Source organism: Rhinoderma darwinii, chromosome 5 (assembly GCF_050947455.1).
Source record: "Rhinoderma darwinii isolate aRhiDar2 chromosome 5, aRhiDar2.hap1, whole genome shotgun sequence".
Taxonomy (NCBI): domain Eukaryota; kingdom Metazoa; phylum Chordata; class Amphibia; order Anura; family Rhinodermatidae; genus Rhinoderma; species Rhinoderma darwinii.
This window is the reverse complement of record NC_134691.1, coordinates 5157110-5176634: the sequence shown is the minus strand read 5'-3', so window position 1 is coordinate 5176634 and position 19525 is coordinate 5157110. Positions and strand designations below refer to the sequence as shown.

Below are 19525 nucleotides of genomic sequence, written 5' to 3'. Positions count from 1 at the left end.
ATACAAGAATATAACTACTATAATACTGCCCCTATATACAAGAATATAACTATTATAATACTGCCCCCTATATACAAGAATATAACTACTATAATACTGCTCCTATATACAAGAATATAACTACTATAATACTGCTCCTATATACAAGAATATAACTACTATAATACTGCTCCTATATACAAGAATATAACTACTATAATACTGCTCCTATATACAAGAATATAACTACTATAATACTGCCCCCTATATACAAGCATATAACTACTATAATACTGCCCCTATATACAAGAATATAACTACTATACTACTGCTCCTATATATAAGAATATAACTACTATAATACTTCTCCTATATACAAGAATATAACTACTATAATACTGCTTCCTATATACAAGAATATAACTACTATAATACTGCCCCCTGTATACAAGAATATAACTAATATAATACTGCTCCTTTATACATGAATATAACTACTATAATACTGCTCTTATATACAAGAATATAACTACTATAATACTGCACCCTATATACAACAATATAACTACTATAATACTGCCACTATATACAAGAATATAACTACTATAATACTGCCCCTATATACAAGAATATAACTACTATAATACTGCCCCTTATATACAAGAATATAACTACTATAATACTGCTCCTATATACAAGAATATAACTACTATAATACCGCCCCCTATATACAAGAATATAACTACTATAATACTGCCTCCTATATACAAGAATATAACTACTATAATACTGCCTCCTATATACATGAATATAACTACTATAATACTGCTCTTATATACAAGAATATAACTACTATAATACTGCACCCTATATACAACAATATAACTACTATAATACTGCCACTATATACAAGAATATAACTACTATAATACTGCCCCTATATACAAGAATATAACTACTATAATACTGCCCCTTATATACAAGAATATAACTACTATAATACTGCTCCTATATACAAGAATATAACTACTATAATACTGCTTCCTATATACAAGAATATAACTACTATAATACTGCCCCCTGTATACAAGAATATAACTACTATAATACTGCTCCTTTATACAGGAATATAACTACTATAATACTGCTCTTATATACAAGAATATAACTACTATAATACTGCCCCTATATACAAGAATATAACTACTATAATACTGCCCCTTATATACAAGAATATAACTACTATAATACTGCTCCTATATACAAGAATATAACTACTATAATACCGCCCCCTATATACAAGAATATAACTACTATAATACTGCCTCCTATATTCAAGAATATAACTACTATAATACTGCCTCCTATATACAAGAATATAACTACTATAATACTGCCCCCTATATACAGGAATATAACTACTATAATACTGCCCCCTATATACAAGAATATAAGTACTATAATACTGCCCCTATATACAAGAATATAACTACTATAATACTTCTCCTATATACAAGAATATAACTACTATAATACTCCTTCCTATATACAAGAATATAACTACTATAATACTGCCCCCTGTATACAAGAATATAACTACTATAATACTGCTCTTATATACAAGAATATAACTACTATAATAATGGCTGGTATACAATATATGACGGGTATTTTGCACCATGGTTGTATGTATGTATGTATGTATGTATATAGGTAACGTTGAGATAAATAGCTTCTTGTTAGGCCTGGTTTACACGAGCGTGTGCGTTTTGCGCATGCAAAAAAACGCGGCGTTTTGCGTGCGCAAAAGGCATTTAACCGCTCCGTGTGTCATCAGCGTATGATGCGCGGCTGCGTGCTTTTCGCGCAGACGCCATTATTATGACTCTCCGTTTGGATGTTTGTAAACAGAAAAGCACGTGGTGCTTTTCTGTTTACATTCAGAGTTTGACTGCTGTTGCGCGAATCACGCAGTTCGCACGGAAGTGCTTCCATGTGGCATGCGTGATTTTCACGCACCTATTGACTTCAATGGGTGCGTGATGCGCGAACAGCGCACAAATATAGGACATGTCGTGAGTTTTTTTCAGCGGACTCACGCTGCGCAAAAGTCACGGACTGTCTGCATGCCCCCATAGACTTACATAGGTCCGTACGATACGCGTGAAAAGCAAGCGCGTCGCACGGACGTATATCACGCTCGTGTAAACGAGGCCTTAGTGTGAGGACTGGTGCAGTATCTTCTGTTTTGTGTAGAATCTTAGTTTGAACCTAAATGAGTCATTTGAAAAAGAGTGAAGAAAAACAATTGAGAATTCAGGGCTGTGTAGGCGGCATTGCGATCACTTTGTTTTTGATTATGACCCACTCCTGTTCCTCCATTGTCTTCCACTCAACGACTCCCCAGAATGTAGTAAACTATAAATGTGATAGTGGAAAATGTTCCAGACTCTGAACAATGATTCCTCTGCAGCGGCCGTAGTCAATAGACCCCAGCTGGGAATTAGGATCAAATATAACTTTTTGTGCCCCACGTCATGGGTTTCTCAGGAACAGGAAGTTGTTAATCAACATTTCCTGTGTGCGCCGTAAACAAGCGTTATTAACATAAGGCGCGTGTCCACTCTGCCTTCCCGAAAAGTAAGCCATCCCCAACACGGGCATGGTGCTAAAAAATGTCTCGATTGTGCACCCTTTCTAATAGAGATAGTAAACCGTATGCATGGAGTCAGTTACAGGAGGTATAATCTGTGTCCCCCCTGCACTCCACTATAGATACATCACTGGAAATCACCATCTAATGTTACAGCATGGCAATTACTGAGAATAATGCAGGGAAGACAAATCCCGTGTCTCCACTGCACCTCTTCCAATTGTCACTGATGCAGTAAATCCTGGCCTAGCAAGTTATTGTGGTGCCTGATTTTGATAGTTTGGGTTAGACCTAAGAGACATTTTTTTATGTGTTTTATGTAAGCCATCATATATTTTTGGATATACATTAATCATTGACATTTTGGGCAGTGTTATCTGATACGGGGTAAGGAATCATGGACTCCTATATAATAAATTGTAGGAGCATTCAGCCATTGTCAGCGATGTGCAAACAGAAACACAATATTAGGACTTGTATACACGGCCATATCCATTCTCACTTCCGTACTTTTGTGTCGAATGTGGGAACAGATCCAGTCCTGTAGGCAGCAGGAAACCTTTTCTTCAAGAAAGAGGTTTTCCTTTTTAATCCCCCTAATCAGTTTTAATAAAAAAGTCAGGACTCCGATATGTCCATGGAAAGGAGCCCTTATGAAGGTCAGAAAGTTCCATGGAAGACATCTTTTTGTTCCAGGTTCAGACATATTCCATGTTCTACTACATTTAATCTCTGAGGGAAAGTTTATCCATCATTCCGGAAAATCTGTTCTCTCTACACTGAACTGAACTAAGCTTTTTCCGCACCCACGCACATTTTAGAGGCTCTGTCACCAGATTATAAGTGGCTTGTCTCCTACATAATCTGATCGGTGCTGTAATGTAGGTGACAGTGGTTTTATTTTGAAAAACTATCATTTTTGACCAAGTTATGAACAGTTTTAGATTTATGCTAATTAGTTTCTTAATAGACAACGGGGCGTTTTTTTTAACTTTTTACCAAGTGGGCGTTGTGAAGAGAAGTGTATGACGCTGACCAATCAGTGACCAATCAGCATCATACACTTCTCATCGTTCCAGCCCAGCTTCTATCACTGCACAGTGTGATCTTGCGAGATCACGCTGTGCTGTCACATACTCCCACAGTAACGTTACCAAAGTGTCTTGAGAGTGAATAGACATCACCTCCAGCCAGGACGCCATGTCTATTAAGACTCCCGACACTTTGGCAACGTTTCTGTGGGACTTACAGCACAGTGTGATCTCGCGAGATCACGTTGTGCTGAGTACAGCTGAACATGAATGACAGCACAGCGTGATCTCGCGACATCATGCTGTGCTGTGAGTAAGTCCCACAGAAACGTTACCGAAGTGTCGGGAGTGTGAACAGACATCGCATGCTGGCTGGAGGCGATGTCTATGCACTCTCAAGACACTTCGAAAACTTTTCTGTGGGACTTACTCACAGCACAGCGTGATCTCGTTAGATCATGCTGTGCAGTGATAGAAACTGGGCTGGAACGATGAGAAGTGTATGACGCTGATTGGTCGCTCATTGGTCACTGATTGGTTGCTGATTGGTCACTGATTGGTCAGCGTCATACACTCCTCTGTACAACGCCCAGTTGGTAAAAAGTAAAAACACGCCCAGTTGATTAAGAAACGAAATTGGCATAAATCTAAAATTGCTCATAACTTGGTCAAAAATGATTGTTTTTCAAAATAAAAACCACTGCTATCTACATTACAGCGCCGATCACATTATGTAGGAGACAGGGCACTTATAATCCTGTGACAGAGCCTCTTTAATTGACAGCTGACTATATACAGGGGGAGTTGTCAATCACTGTGTGTGGTCGAGGGCAGCAGGACTCACAGGCTCTCTCTCTGTCTTGGCATCATGTGTAGGGAATGTAATATCAGAAAATTACACATTATTTAAAGTAGGGTATTTTTATTAACTTTTTTTGGTGTTTTTTTTGTTAAGTGACTGTCAGCTTTGCTATATAGACTGGGACAGTTGCAGCAGAGTCATCTCATTATTATTACTAGAGAGCAGGGGAGTTAATGACAGATCTGTTATACTGCTGGAGGCCTAGATATAGCAGGATAGTAACACTGTGCACTGTACACACATATACGGCTCTGTATATAGCTCCCTTGTAACTCCCTGGTCTTTGGTGTAGGGGTTCTATTTATTGCTTCCTGGAAACTGTAATAATCTATGAAATTTGACTTCCATTCATTGCAGCTACCATAAAGCACACACACTATACAGAAAATTCAGGAAGGAAGTGTGTGCCTCCAATATGGCCGACGCTATAAAGACAATACAGGAAGGAAGTCTATGCCGACCCAGGGAATTTTTTCCAATGATAAAATAAATAACTGCACCATTAAAAACAAAAAGAAACAAATTATTTCTCTTCTACAGACTGATATCTTAGGCACTGTTCACATTGAGTTTTTTTGACGGGTTTTTCGACGTGGAAACTGCTCCGCAAAACTTGTCAAAAACCGCTCGAAAATACCTCCCATCGATTTCAATGGGAGGCGAATGAGTTTTTTTTACCGCGAGCGGAAAAACTGCGTCGCGGTAAAAAGAAGCGACATGACCTATCTTGAGGCGGTTTCCTCCTCCAAAACCCCATTTCAATCAGTCAGAAACTGGAAAAAAACGCCCTCGACGAGTGTTTTGACGAGTTTTTGTCAAACCACTGTGCAAAAAACGTCTGGAGCAGTTTTTGCAGGAGGAATTTTCATCCTGCAAAAAACAGTGTGAACACAGCCTAATAAATTAGACTGAAATTACATACATTGCATCACTTGTTCTGATCCTGACTCAAAGCGTATATTGTAGCCCAAAGCTGTGTTAACTATTCTGCTGGTTGAGATAGGAAACAGTCAGTAAGCTTGTAGTCAGACACCACTGTAAGGCCATGTTCACATGTTGTAATTTGCACCTAAATCCGGACAGAATCCACCGGCAATGCATGTGAATAGGATATTTTATGCCTCATTCACACGCTCAGGAAAATATCCACATGGAATTATGAACGTGCTGCAGATTTTGATACCTGCAGCATGTTCATTATTTATGCGTTTTAGCTCCATTGGACGTTAATGCAGCTAATCCGTGCCTGGATCCACTTCCAATCAAAGTTTCAGCTGCAGATTTCTGCCACACATTATCTTAAAAATCCACGTCAGATTTGCTTAGTCAAAATTCTGACAATGTGAACATACCCTAACAGTTTTACAGAGTTCCTATAATGCATGAGGAAGTTAGTTTTCCATACATCATATTACTGTATAGTGTTTGGTGTAAAGATGACACGTCCCAGAACAAGTTATGTGCAGACACTGAACAAGCAGGGAATGCTGGGAGCTTGCAACGCTAAAGCCTGCAGAATAGTGAGTGCAGTTCTGGAGTATAATACAGGATGTAACTCAGGATCAGTACAGGATAAGTAATGTAATGTATGTACACAGTGACTCCACCAGCAGAATAGTGAGTGCAGTTCTGGAGTATAATACAGGATGTAACTCAGGATCAGTACAGGATAAGTAATGTAATGTATATACACAGTGATTGCACCAGCAGAATAGTGAGTGCAGCTCTGGAGTATAATACAGGATGTAACTTAGGATCAGTACAGGATAAGTAATGTAATGTATGTACACAGTGACTCCACCAGCAGAATAGTGAGTGCAGTTCTGGAGTATAATACAGGATGTAACTCAGGATCAGTACAGGATAAGTAATGTAATGTATGTACACAGTGACTCCACCAGCAGAATAGTGAGTGCAGTTCTGGAGTATAATACAGGATGTAACTCAGGATCAGTACAGGATAAGTAATGTACACAGTGACTCCACCAGCAGAATAGTGAGTGCAGCTCCGGAGTATAATACAGGATGTAACTCAGGATCAGTACAGGAGAAGTAATGTAATGTATGTACACAGTGATTCCACCAGCAGAATAGTGAGTGCAGCTCTGGAGTATAATACAGGATATAACTCAGGATCGGTACAGGATCAGTAATGTAATGTATGTACAGTGACTCCACCAGCAGAATAGTGAGTGCAGCTCTGGAGTATAATACAGGATATAACTCAGGATCAGCACAGGATAAGTAATGTAATGTATGTACACAGTGACTCCACCAGCAGAATAGTGAGTGCAGCTCTGGAGTATAATACAGGATATAACTCAGGATCAGTACAGGATAAGTAATGTAATGTATGTACACAGTGATTCCACCAGCAGAATAGTGAGTGCAGCTCTGGAGTATAATACAGGATATAACTCAGGATCAGTACAGGATAAGTAATGTAATGTATGTACACAGTGACTCCACCAGCAGAATAGTGAGTGCAGCTCTGGAGTATAATACAGGATGTAACTCAGGATCAGTACAGCATAAGTAATGTAATGTATGTACACAGTGACTCCACCAGCAGAATAGTGAGTGCCGCTCTGGAGTATAATACAGGATGTAACTCCGGATCAGTACAGGATAAGTAATGTAATGTATGTACACAGTGACTCTACCAGCAGAATAGTGAGTGCAGCTCTGGAGTATAATACAGGATGTTACTCCGGATCAGTACAGGATAAGTAATGTAATGTATGTACACAGTGACTCCACCAGCAGAATAGTGAGTGCAGCTCTGGAGTATAATACAGGATATAACTCAGGATCAGTACAGGATAAGTAATGTATTTACACAATGACTCCGCCAGCAGAATAGTGAGTGCAGCTCTGGAGTATAATACAGGATGTAACTCAGGATCAGTACAGGATAAGTAATGTCATGTACACAGTGACTCCACCAGCAGAATAGTGACTGCAGCTCTGGAGTATAACAGGATATAACTCAGGATCAGTACAGGATAAGTAATGTAATGTATGTACACAGTGACCCCACCAGCAAAATAGTGAGTGCAGCTCTGCAGTATAATACAGGATGTAACTCAGGATCAGTACAGGATAAGTAATGTAATGTATGTACACAGTGACCCCACCAGCAGAATAGTGAGTGCAGCTCTGCAGTATAATAGAGGATGTAACTCAAGATCAGTACAGTATAAGTGATGTAATGTATATACACAGTGACTCCACCAGCAGAATAGTGAGTGCAGCTCTGGAGTATAATACAGGATGTAACTCAGGATCAGTACAGGATAAGTAGTGTAATGTATGTACACAGTGACTCCACCAGCAGAATAGTGAGTGCAGCTCTGGAGTATAATACAGGATGTAACTCCGGATCAGTACAGGATAAGTAATGTAATGTATGTACACAGTGACTCCACCAGCAGAATAGTGAGTGCAGCTCTGGAGTATAATACAGGATGTAACCCAGGATCAGTACAGGATAAGTAATGTAATGTATGTACACAGTGACTCCACCAGCAGAACAGTGAGCACATCTCTGGAGTATAATACAGGATGTAACTTCGGATCAGTACAGGATAAGTAATGTATGTACACAGTGATAATTTTTTATGTAGATTTATTTTATATGTAAACCGTGTTCAGAGGTGGACATACTTCTTATAGGCACTCTCCTAAACTTACAAATAGATTGCAAATTGTTTCCAGAGTGCAGGTCAGTGGCTGCACTTGTTTGGATCGGGTGTGTCCACGTGACCCTATGTAATAATTCCTCATTCTTTCACCTGCTCTGTGATCAGGTGTTATGTCTAGTTCTGTGTCATGCTCCGCCCCTTCAGATCATGCACTAGGAATTACACAGTGTATCAGTTTTACCTGGAGTATTTTTTTAAAGGGAGTCTGTCACCAGAATGTCCGAGTTAAACTAGTACCGACGTTCTAATCGGCAGTACTGCGCATGCGCAGCGTCCCTGCTCTTTATTCGGCGCATGCGCAGTAGTACCGATTAGAACGTCGAGCAGAATGATCGTATTGCGCATGCGCCCGGTGAAGAGCAGGGATGCGCGCGCGTTACAGATAGTACTGAGCCAGGTACGAACACACCGATTACGCTGCCTGGCCCCTGTCAATCAATGTAAGAAGGGAGGGAGGGGGGTTGAGCTGGGGAATGACGTAAGAGTATTTGGATGCAATAGTAACGCCCTCATTGCACCTAAATGCTCATTAGCATAAAGTTAATAACATTTATTTCTCTACAAAGGAGGCAGGAAGCAGAAAATGAAAATTAACGCTAGAAACAGGTCCGTCTCCTCTACAATACCCTGATGCTAGTTTAAGGGTATGTTCAGAGGAGGGCGTCCGTAACGGCTGAAATAACGGGGATGTTTAAGCCTGAAAACATCCCCGTAATTTCAGCCGTAACGGCATGTGCAGGCGCTTGAACGCTGTGTCCATTACGGACGTAATTGGCACTGCTATTCATTGGAGTCAATGAATAACGGCTCCAATTACGCCCAAAGAAGTGACAGGTCACTTCTTCTACGCGGGCGTCTATTTACGCGCCGTCATTTGACAGCGGCGCGTAAATTACGCCTTGTGTGAACAGACAAACGTCTGCCCATTGCTTTCAATGGCCAGATGTTTGTCAGCGCTATTGAGGTGCTATTTTCGGACGTAATTCGGGGCAAAAACGCTCGAATTACGTCCGTAATTAGTGCGTGTGAACATACCCTAACTCGGACATTCTGGTGACGGACGCCCTTTAAGGTCCGTGCTCTTCTGCCAGAAAACGTACAAGTAAATCTCACTGTTTGTACAAGAATTTCAGATGAGATTTTATTTGCTCTCAAGTTTGTGAAACTCCTTGAAACTCCAATAAAACCTTATAATAGGACTTCCCATCCTTCGGCACGTTATTATGGGGCGGGGGGGCTGCTGGCTTCCTCCATCCCCCACCGTCCTCCCTGGAGCTGGTCACCCCTCTCTCCATCCTGTCATCCACTTCAGTCCCTTCCAGTTGTTTCCTCTCTCTCCGCACATCTGTGTCTGCCATTGTTTGTGACAACTCCGCACTCCGGGATCTTATCAATCTTCAGGCCATTGTCTCCCCTCATTCGGCGCACTTTTTGATTCTCTGCCAGATGTTAACTTATTTTTCTTGAGGAAAAGGGAGTAGAAGAAGCATCTGGAACATTGTAATAGAAGGCAAACATGAGACGGACCCGTATAATGATCTGTGCTATGTATCTAAGCCTGCGTATCTAAGCCTGGGAGACGGTTCTAGAGCAGGTAAGTCCAGGAAACCTCGTGATCCCACATGTAATGTTACTACTAGACCCAGTGTGTAACAATCCGGGACTTGCGTCCGTGATATTTCTATCCGAGCTGTAGACACATATTATAATATTAATGACGCGTTTTGGTTTTATAATTTGTCCATAAACATGAAGTCAATTTTTACCAAATTGCCCAGAAAGAAAAATAGGGGGTTGTGATCTGTCAGTCATGAGATACGTCATCGTCCGATACAAATGACATCATGTTACCTGTTCATAGTGACAACCAGCTCTATATACAGCAGGAAGGAATGGCAGCTTGTCACTGCTCCTCTTATAATGATTATAGACAATATTACGCACTCTCTGCAGATATAGACAGACCTCTGGACTGTCCAGTAATAAGTAATACGAGGCGTCTGTCACCATTTAGAAACAATGAAAGTGTCAGATTCTCTCTCTCTGATTTTCTTGCTGTCTTTCTCTTTCCCTTTCTTTCTTTATATCTCTCTTTCTCTGTCTCTCTCTCTCTTTCTCTGTCTCTCTTTCTCTGTCTCTCTTTCTCTGTGCTTCTCTCTGTTTCTCTCTCTCTCTCTCTGTCTCAGTCTCTCTCTTTCTCTGTCTCTCTCTTTCTCTGTCTCTCTCTTTCTCTGTTTCTTAGTCTCTTTCTCTGTGCTTCTCTCTGTTTCTCCCTGTCTCTATCTCTTTCTCTGTCTCTCTTTCTCTGTCTCTCTTTTTCTCAGTCTCTCTCTTTCTCTGTCTCTCTCTTTCTCTGTGCTTATCTCTGTTTCTCCCTGTCTCTTTCTCTCTTTCTCTGTCTTTCTCTGTCTCTCTCTTTCTCTGTTTCTTAGTCTCTTTCTCTGTGCTTCTCTCTGTTTCTCCCTGTCTCTATCTCTTTCTCTGTCTCTCTTTCTCTGTCTCTCTTTCTCTGTCTCTCTTTTTCTCAGTCTCTCTCTTTCTCTGTCTCTCTCTTTCTCTGTGCTTATCTCTGTTTCTCCCTGTCTCTTTCTCTCTTTCTCTGTCTCTCTCTTTCTCTGTCTCTCTCTTTCTCTGTTTCTTAGTCTCTTTCTCTGTGCTTCTCTCTGTTTCTCCCTGTCTCTATCTCTTTCTCTGTCTCTATCTCTTTCTCTGTCTCTCTTTCTCTGTCTCTCTTTTTCTCAGTCTCTCTCTTTCTCTGTCTCTCTCTTTCTCTGTGCTTATCTCTGTTTCTCCCTGTCTCAGTCTCTCTCTTTCTCTGTCTCTGTCTTTCTCTGTCTCTCTCTTTCTCTGTTTCTTAGTCTCTTTCTCTGTGCTTCTCTCTGTTTCTCCCTGTCTCTATCTCTTTCTCTGTCTCTCTTTCTCTGTCTCTCTTTTTCTCAGTCTCTCTCTTTCTCAGTCTCTCTCTTTCTCTGTCTTTCTCTTTCTCTGTCTCTCTCTTTCTCTGGCTCTCTCTTTCTCTGTGCTTCTCTCTGTTTCTCCCTGTCTCTTTCTCTCTCTCTCTTTCTCTGTCTCTCTCTTTCTCTGTTTCTGAGTCTCTTTCTCTGTGCTTCTCTCTGTTTCTCCCTATCTCTGTCTCTCTCTTTCTCTGTCTCTCTCTTTCTCTGTCTCTCTCTTTCTCAGTCTCTCTCTTTCTCTGTGCTTATCTCTGTTTCTCCCTGTCTCTTTCTCTCGCTCTCTTTCTCTGTCTCTCTTTCTCTGTTTCTTAGTCTCTTTCTCTGTGCTTCTCTCTGTTTCTCTCTCTTTTTCTGTCTCTGTTTCTCTATTTCTCTTGCTCTCTCTCTCTGTTGCTCTCTCTATCTTGGTCTCTGTCTCTCTCGCTCTCTCTCATTCTCTCTTTTTCTCTCTTACAATCTGTTTTTCTCTTTCCCTCTCTTTCTATCTTACTCTCTTTCTTTGCCTTTCTGTCTCTGTATTTCTTTCTTTCTCTTTCTCTGTGTCTTTTTCTCTCTCTCTCTTTCTCTATGTTTCTTAGTCTCTTTCTCTCTTTCTCTCTGTTTCGAAGTCTCTTTCTCCGTCTCTCTTTCTCCGTCTCTCTTTCTCCGTCTCTCTTTCTCCGTCTCTCTTTCTCCGTCTCTCTTTCTCCATCTCTCTTTCTCCGTCTCTCTCTTTCTCTATCTTTCTTAGTCTCTTTCTGTCTCTCTCTTTCTCTCTGTTTCTTAGTCTCTTTCCCTGTCTCTCTTTCTCCGTCTCTCTCTTTCTCTATCTTTCTTAGTCTCTTTCTGTCTCTCTCTTTCTCTGTTTCTTCGTCTCTTTCTCTGTCTCTCTTTCTCTATGTTTCTTAGTCTCTTTCTCTGTCTCTCTCTTTCTCTGTGCTTCTCTCTTTTTCTGTTTCTCTCTTTTTCTGTTTCTCTCTCTTTTTCTGTCTCTCTGTTTCTCTATTTCTCTTGCTCTCTGTTTCTCTGTCTTGGTTTCTGTCTCTCTCTCTCTCTCTCTGATTCTCTCTCTTTCTCTCTTACCCTCTCTTTCTCTCAATCTTTCTTTGCCTTTCTGTTTCTGTGTATTTTTCTCTCTCTCTTTCGTCTCTCTGTCTCTCTCGGTTTTTCCTCTCTGTCCCTCTTTCTATTCTATAAATTTAAAGGGGAACTCCACCTAATATACATGACTATCTTCATAGTTTGCAGGTACTTTATATCGGTTTAGCCACTTTAGGATTTGGCCATGAGACGCGTTACTGAATTTAGGATAGAAATGAGGTTGTGTTATTGATTCTTGGTGATATCCACTTTATTACATGATGAATATCGGAGGTTGTCACAGACGTATTTTACTGTTGGAAAAAAAAAAGAGTGGAGGATCCAGCGCGGTAGATTAAAATAGAACAAAGTTCCAATTTTATTAGGAGTATTTAAAACAAGATTAGTCCCGAGTGCAAATACTGAGAGATTGATGGAAAGGTGCCTACGCGTTTCAGACGCACACCACGTCCTTCCTCATGGCTTATTTTACTGTTCACTGGTGGAAAAGAACCTTCTCTCTCTCTCTCTCTCTCTCTCTATATGATACATATATATATAATGTATACTGTATATAAAAGTATATATGTAAGTACTGCCGGAGATTTAGTGTCGTAGAATGTCTTATATACACGTACAGCGGATGTCTCTGACTTTTTCGCTGAGTTTGCACATTTTTCTTATTAATTTTTCATAATTTTTACTGAGATGAATAGTAATTAGCTGTTTGGCTGTTTCTTGTTTTCTGCCACCTGTACTTGGCTGTGTCTTATCATCAATCTTATTATCTATAAATGTGGAATTTATAATTAGAAGGTGACTTGTCCCACCACATTATAACAGGAATAATGATGCAGTGCCGGAGCCGTCGTACAATGGATCCAAAGGCGACTGACGGCCCTACTGATTTATAATGAGCTTTCTGTTATTTTCTGTTTCAATCGTCTTTATTAAGTTTCCAATGTCAAAGAACATGTACAAAGGTACGAAACACCAGTACATTTAAGTACGATTGAATCAATCCAACATAATTTGAAGGTTGGAAAAGCATAATCTAAAAATAAAATATAAAGTAACCGAAGTAAAAGAAACAAAGTGAAAAATAAACTTTATATCTAAAAAAAGAAAATGAACTGTGTAACAACAGGTCTTAAAGAATATCAGTGAAGTTTATACATATATACTTAATGGTAACTAAACTTTCAAAAAACTTCTGACATGTCAGAAGTTATAATCAGTGGTGGTCCGTGCACTGAGACCCCCGGTCGCTAAAACAAAGTGGCAGAAGCGCTCGGGCTCCGTTTCTGATGGGCTTTTCTCGTAAAGCCAAGCAATGGGTGGACGGGCTGAATAGAAAGTCTAGAAGCCTGTACACCAACTGCTCGGCACAGCGCTTCTGCCGCTTCGTTTTAGCGATCGGAAGGGGGTCTCAGTTCCCAGACCCCCACCGATCCAAACGTTTTTTTAAAGTTTATTTACCCTTTGAGTACAATTCACATTAAGGCATTAGAAGAGTGGCAAGTTAGAAGTTTCCAGCATTCCCAAGAATTGTAAAAAAAATTGAGCAGATTTGTGTTGATTACATCGGAAAACATATATACGTCACCATCATTATTGTTGATTTTAATAACTATGTCGGTAAGTTCGGGGATTGAGGAGGATCAGCAATTTTGGCTGCTATAAAATTATGGCTCAGAACTGTTGTATGTGGATTGGGAATTAAATCGTTACCCAGTCCTTGTAGTGCGAATTCTGGAGTTAAACTAAACTGTATTTTCAATACTTTCTGGGAGAAATATTGATGAAGATGTGAACAGAGTAACTAACATTCGATCAATGAGGACAACCACTGTAGTTTTTATACCTTTTTTGAACACTGGAGGCCTTTAATATTATTTAAGGATGGATAGATAGATAGATACGAGATAGATACGAGATAGATAGATACGAGATAGATAGATACGAGATAGATAGATACGAGATAGATAGATACGAGATAGATAGATAGATAGATAGATAGATAGATAGATAGATAGATAGATAGATAGATAGATAGATAGATAGATAGATATGAGATAGATAGATACGAGATAGATAGATAGATAGATAGATAGATAGATAGATAGATAGATAGATACGAGATAGATAGATAGATAGATAGATAGATATGAGATAGATAGATAGATATGAGATAGATAGATAGATATGAGATAGATAGATAGAACAACTGACCCAGATTGCAGAACAACTGACCCAACTAGCAAAGACGGCACAACAAAAGTTCCCTGACAGTAAAATAATTATATCATCTGTGCTCCCAAGAAAAGATGTACCCAACGAGATCACCCAGGCCATCAACACAAAGCTGGCAGCGAACATCAGCTCAATGTCAAACATCAGCCTGGCACAACACCCCTCCATAGAGCAGCACCACCTGTATGATGACAAACACCTCAACAAACGAGGGGTCAGCCTCCTGGCCAAAGAACTGAAAGACATTGTGCTGAACAGACCCCCCAGACCTGGACCCCACACCAGCAAAAACCAAAACATGGAGACATCACTAACAATGAAAAGACCTCAAACTCCACACACCTCACTACACCCAGGAGAAAAACGCCTTTACCCAAGGTCAGACCAACAGAGGCAAAAGCCATGGAGAAAACCCCCTGCCTCACACAGAGACACGCAGAGCAGAGACATGGAGGAAACCCCCTGCCTCACACAGAGACACACAGAGCAGAGACATGGAGGAAACCCCCTGCCTCACACAGAGACACAGAGCAGAGACATGGAGGAAACCCCCTGCCTCACACAGAGACACATAGAGCAGAGACATGGAGGAAACCCCCTGCCTCACACAGAGACACGCAGAGCAGAGACATGGAGGAAACCCCCTGCCTCACACAGAGACACGCAGAGCAGAGACATGGAGATGATAAAGACCCTGCTCAGCACTCTATGTAGAAAACGAATGTGACTGTACAACACGAGAACATCTACAACACATCCAACAGTCACATCTCCAGCCCGTCCTACACAGCGCCGCTCATTACAAGGTATATGGACACACAATGACGTCCTTTATAATCAGCAGCTGGAATATTCAAGGCCTCAACGCCTCAGCCTTTGGATGCAAAATTAACGATCCAGACTTCAACCAAAGACTGAAAAATATCGATATACAAATCCTCCTGGAAACATGGACTAGGACAGAGAATGAGTCCCTGGTGCCCACTGGATACAGGGAAATCTCTGTCCCCGCCCTGAAAAATAAACACATCAAGCAGGGCCGGTGTTCAGGAGGAATATTAGTCTGGTACAAGGAGGAGCTCCATGAGCAGATCAAAGCCGTGAAGCGAGGAGACAGCCACATCTGGATAAGAATAGGCAGCTCTATCCTCACCTCTCAGTCTGACATGTATCTCTGCGCAACATACATCGCACCGCCAGAGTCCCCGTACTCCAACCCAGACAGCTTTGAGATTATACAAAGGGAAGCCGCCCATTTCCAGACCCTGGGTAGCGTTCTCATCTACGGAGAACTCAATGCAAGAACGGGGAGAGATAAAGACTACCTGACCAATGATGGAAACATCTTCATCTTTGGAGCAGAGGCCGACTGTCATAACTCCCTACAGAAAGAGAGAAACAGCTATGACAGCACCGTCAACAAAAGCGGGAAAAAACTATTGAATCTATGTCGAAGCTTAGGACTCCACATACTGAATGGCCGCACCAAGGGAGACTCTTTAGGAAGGTATACACTAAACTCCCATGTAGGCAGCAGTGTAATAGACTATGCCATCACGGACATGGACCCCGCAAACATTGGCGCACTCATAGTCACTCCACAAACGCACCTGTCAGATCACAACCAATTACTTCTATACATCAAATCCACAACCAAACCATCTGCACAAAAAACACATCAAACCGGCCTCTTCAACCTGCCCTCACCTTATAAATGGTCCAAAACGTCAACTATAAAATATAAAGAGACAATGAACAGACCAGAAGTGCAGGAGATGCTTCACAACTTCTACAACAAGGTGTATGAGACAAGCCCAGGAGGGGTAAATCAGGCCGTAAATGACCTCAATAATATATTTTATACCATGGCAGAGAAGTCTGACCTGAAAAGATGTGACTACAAGAGGCCACAAGAAATACATCCTAACGGTTGGTTTGACCGTGAGTGCCATGAAGTACGGAAGACCCTAAGAAATGCCTCAAATAAGAAGCACCAAGACCCAAACAACACCGGTCTGAAGGAGGCCTACAGCAACATACAGAGGCAATACAAGACCATACTCCGAAAGAAAAAACAAAGGCACATCTCCACCAAACTTACCCAACTCCAAGATGCCCTCCATGACAACTCGTTCTGGGAATTATGGAAACACATGGGCAAAAATTGCAAGAAAAACAACCTTCATATCCAAAATGGCAACATCTGGCTCCAATATTTCAGGGACCTCTACAAAGATATCCCGAAAGACGGACAAAGCCAAGAACAAAAACAAACAATATCAAAATTGAAGGCGATGGAGGAAACACTTAAAGATTCTCAAAACCCCCTGGATACACCAATAACACTGCAAGAAGTAACAGAGAGAACCTCAGACATAAGGTGTAAAAAATCCAGCGGCCTAGACGGAATTTCACCAGAAATGATAAAACACAGCCCGCCAGAAATACAGGCCGCAATAGTAAAACTATTTAATATAGTGCTGAGTGCCGGCTACTTCCCGCAAATCTGGAACCAAGGCCTTATAACACCAATCCACAAGAGTGGGGACAGGTACGACCCAGCCAACTACCGAGGGATATGTGTCAGCAGCAACCTGGGGAAACTGTTCAACAGCATCCTGAATAAGAGAATCCTCAGCTTCTTCACCCAGCACAATGTCCTCCACCAAAGCCAAGCTGGGTTCATGCCAAACCACCGCACCACTGACCACATCTACACTCTGCGCAGCCTCATCAAGAGCCACGTCCACAATACAAAGCATGGGAAGATTTACGCCTGTTTTGTTGACTTTAAGAAGGCCTTCGACTCAGTGTGGCACCCGGGCCTATTCCTGAAACTGCTGGAGAGCGGAATAGGAGGTAAAACCTATGACGTCATCAGAAGCTCCTACACAGAGAACAGATGCAGCGTGAAGGTGAACGGGAGAAGAACGGCTGATTTCCAGCAGAGCCGAGGAGTCAGACAGGGCTGCAGCCTCAGTCCAACGCTCTTCAACATCTACATCAATGAACTGGCCACAGCTCTGGAATCCTCCTCAGCACCAGGTCTCGCCCTCCATGACACCCAGGTGAAATTCCTGTTGTATGCAGATGACCTTCTGTTACTATCACCAACCGAGAAAGGTCTCCAAGACAACCTGCAAATTCTAGAAAAATTCAGCTCCACGTGGGCACTACCCATCAATGCAAAGAAAACCAACATCATGGTGTTCCAGAAGAGAAACTCAAAATCCCCCAGGCACCCGACCTTCACACTAAATAACGCCACACTCACAGCGACCGACAGGTACACTTACCTGGGCCTAGAAATCAACCAATCAGGAAGCTTTAAACAAGCCATAGAGATTCTGAAAGACAAGGCGTGCAAAACCTTCTATGCCATCAGAAGAAAACTCTATCATCTCAAACCACCAGTAACGGTCTGGCTGAAAATCTTTGACTCCATCATCTCCCCAATCCTCCTGTATGCCAGTGAAGTCTGGGGTCCGGACACATACCCAGACTGGTCAAGGTGGGATTCCAGCCCAACAGAAATCTTCCACCTAGAATTCTGCAAACACCTTCTCCAAGTCCATCGGAGCACCACAAATAGTGCCTGTCGGGCAGAACTGGGCAGATTCCCACTACACCTCACAATCCAGAAGGGGGCGCTATCATTCTGGGCCCATCTACACAGCAGCAGGCAAAGTTCCTATCACCATAAAGCCTTGCTACACCAAGGGGTCCCAGGTAAACCAGGCCCCCCAGAACATCTCACCCTGACCCGGCCTGAAGAAAATGTCACTCAGCGCGGCCTCACAAAAGCCGAAATCAAGGAGACAATAAACAAAGGCCAAGAGGAGTATGTCAGTGACTGGAGGAACGACATAAAGACATCCCAGAAACTGACAATATACCGGAGTCTACAGCGACAATATAAACTGGCGCCATATCTGGAGAAACTGCCAAACCCCAGAGACAGACAGATCCTGAGCCGCTACAGACTGAGCGCCCACAACCTGCTCATCGAATCTGGGCGCCACAGACAAACCTACCAGCCCAGGGAGAGCCGACTGTGCCAACAGTGCGACCAGGAGGCCGTGGAGGATGAGGCCCACTTCCTGCTACACTGCTCCAAATACTCAGCAGTGAGGGACACTCACTTCAGGAGACTCTCTGATCTCTTACCGGACTTCAGCTCCATGGAAGAGGAAGAGAAACTCTTCATCCAGCTGGGTGAAGAGGAAACCACAGTGGGCATAGCGGCACAATATGTCACTGCATGCCATAGACTGAGAGAGACATGATATGCCATGGACTTGTATAACCCTGACCCTAGATGTGTCCCTATCCCCCAATCCCTCAGTCCCTATCCCTCATTCCCTTACTTCTTACTTGCTTTGGCAATGCTAATATGTATTTGGTCCTGCCAATAAAGCTTCTTTGAATTGAATTGAATTGAATTGATATGAGATAGATAGATAGATATGAGATAGATAGATATTAGATAGATAGATAGATAGATAGATATGAGATAGATATGAGATAGATAGATAGATAGATAGATATGAGATAGATATGAGATAGATAGATAGATATGAGATAGATAGATAGATAGATAGATATGAGATAGATATGAGATAGATAGATATGAGATAGATAGATAGATAGGAGAGATAGATTAGATAGATAGATAGATAGATAGATAGATAGATAGATAGATAGATAGATAGATAGATAGATAGATAGATAGATAGATAGATAGATAGATATGAGATAGATAGATAGATAGATAGATAGATATGAGATAGATATGAGATAGATAGATAGATAGATAGATAGATAGATAGATAGATAGATAGATAGATAGATAGATATGAGATAGATAGATAGATATGAGATAGATAGATATGAGATAGATAGATTAGATAGATATGAGATAGATAGATAGATATGAGATAGATAGATAGATATGAGATAGATAGATAGATATGAGATAGATAGATATGAGATAGATAGATATGAGATAGATAGATATGAGAGATAGATAG

General features: G+C 41.4%; 1 protein-coding gene across 1 annotated transcript in view; it reads left to right on the top strand.

The window, feature by feature from the left end:
* The first annotated feature begins 9526 nt into the window (after positions 1 to 9526).
* LOC142652299 (uncharacterized) overlaps positions 9527 to 19525 on the top strand; it is a 54859-nt gene continuing 44860 nt past the window's right edge. The window contains exon 1 of the mRNA XM_075827948.1: positions 9527 to 9823. The gene's annotated coding sequence lies outside the window, so the exon portion shown is untranslated. The remainder of the gene's footprint in view (positions 9824 to 19525) is intronic.